Below are 2333 nucleotides of genomic sequence, written 5' to 3'. Positions count from 1 at the left end.
GAACTGATCACAGCAGGGATTTTTGGGATCCTCAGGGTCCAGGATTGATCAGGACAGGGAAATTTGGGATCACAGCAGGAATTTTTGGGATGCCCAGCAGCCAGGATTGATCAGGATGGGGAGGTTTGGGATCCCAAGAGCCAGAACTGATCACAGCAGAGATTTTGGGGATCCCCAGAACTGATCACAGCAGGGATTTTTGGGATCCCCAGGACTGATCACAGCAGGGATTTTTGGGATCCCCAGAACTGATCACAGCAGGGATTTTTGACAAAATCTCCCCTCATTTCCTCCAGCCCAGCTGAGAGCTGACCCAGCCTGGTTTGTGAGAGAGCCCAGCAACATCAACTCCACGCCGAGACAAACTTCATTCCCACAAAACCCCCTGATCCTCATCTTCACACTGTTCCTCCTGTGGTTTCATTTGGCTGCGACTTCAGAAACGTTTTTATTTCCCACAACTGGCAGAGTGAGCAGCTGCATCCTCTCCGAGCCGTGTCGATCGATGGCAGGATCCACTTGTGAGCTCAACAAGAAGTGGAAGCAGCTCAGGGCAGGAGGCAGCAAAAGGTTCCTTCCCATCTTTGCTGCTCTTTTGCATGAAGAGCCCGGCTTGATAATAGTTTCATGTGTGTGGTTGAATTTAAAAAAAAAAWWAWAAAAAAAAAATTCTGCAATGCAATCTGTGCTCTAGTTTGAGGACACCATTTAGTGGTTTTAATTGTGTGGCAGTATTTTGGTATTTTCAATCCCCRGTAGTAGGTTAATGACTGCTCCTTGAAGAATGGAGTTTATATAACACCAGCATTACATAAGGAGGCCGATCATGGCCTGAGGAACAGCATGAAAACAAATATTCCAAAATGCAAAACCCAGCAGCAGCAAACTCTGCTTGGGTGACCCTGAGGAGCCCGAAATGATGAACAYCAGGGTTCTGGAGAGGAGAAACTCACCCTGGGGAAGGCTGGGAGGTGAAACACCGCAGGACATCGAGCTCAGCTCAAACGCATTCCCCACGTGGCGGCCGCGATCGTTTCTGTTCCTGCAGCTCGAAGGRAAAACAACCAAATAACACAAAGTTACGGGCTGGACACTGCTTTTCTTGTCATTGTCCCGCAAGGTCCCAAAGGTGGCCTGAGTTGGAGTGACCACGGTGGGACCAAGGCGTGGATCTCCTGAAACCCGAGCCTTTCCCCGGCCTTAGGGTTTGGGGGATGGCTCCRAGTTCTTCACACCCCAAACGTGCCGGGGTCTCTGCACCATCCCGGCTTTTCCTGGGGAGGAATCGCGGCACAGTTGGGATTTGCTCCCCGCTCCAAGGAGCGCCGGGCACCGCTGCCCCTCTCGGGTGACCTTTGGGTGCCTCCAGCGGGTCGGGGACCCCCGGGACGAGGGGCCGGGACCCCGCAAGGTCCGTGCGGGCAGAACCGGCGGATGGAGGCGTTCAGGGAAGCGCGGGGGAGCGGCGGAGCCCGGGGCTCGCACCCCCGGCCGTGCCCGGACCCCCGGAGCCGGGGAGAGCGRGGGGTCCCGGCGGGGCCGAGCCCGCGGGCGGCCGGAGGGGCCGGGGCCGAGCCCGGGCGGAGGAAGGGCGGGGTGAGGATGGCGTGTGGCACTCGAAAGGCGGCCAAGCGCCTCTGCCGGGGCTCCGCGTGCGGCGGCGGGGCGGGGGGAGCCCCGCAGGGCCGGCCCGCAGAGCCGCCGCCGCTCGCCATGAGCCGCTCCCGGAGCAGCGCCGCCCCACGTAGGTAAATGGCCGGGCTGGGGAGGGGGCGGCCGGCGCTGCCTGGGCGCATCTTCCCCCCCGCTGCATCCCGCATCCCTCCCCTGCATCCCGCATCCCTCCCCCGAGCGGGGCCGGCCGGCGGCGCGGAGCCACCCGCGCCCGGGAGGGGCTGGGCCGGGGGCTGCCGGCACCGAGCGAGCGAGAGAGCGGCGGGGACAGCGCGGCCCCGAGCCGGGAGGGTTCGTGGGGCCGATTTTTTGGGGGGGAAGGTGAAGGTGGGCGCGGCGATTTTGGGACTGGGGTATTTTTTTTTTTAATTATTTCCGATTTTTATTTGGCAGCGCTCGGCAGCGGGGATGATTTTGGGGAGGGTCGGGGGAGAGGATGCCATCAGGCTCCCCCGGAGTGGGTGATTTTTTTGCAGCCTGCCTCCTCCTCCCCCAGCCTCCCCCCCCACCCCGGCTTTGGCTGCCTCTCTTCCCAGTTGCTGCATGAAGGCTGTGCTTGTARCGGCGGGTGCCCGCTCCCGGAGCCGCGCACCCGCCGCGACCGCGGCCGGGGGGAGCCCGGGGCCAGCGGCGGGGGTGGAATTTTTTCTTTTTTAATT

The sequence above is a fragment of the Malurus melanocephalus genome, unplaced genomic scaffold, assembly GCF_030028575.1.
Source record: "Malurus melanocephalus ecotype Western Australia unplaced genomic scaffold, MMel_1.1 scaffold_1288, whole genome shotgun sequence".
NCBI classification, from domain to species: Eukaryota; Metazoa; Chordata; class Aves; order Passeriformes; family Maluridae; genus Malurus; species Malurus melanocephalus.
This window is presented reverse-complemented; position numbering follows the sequence as displayed.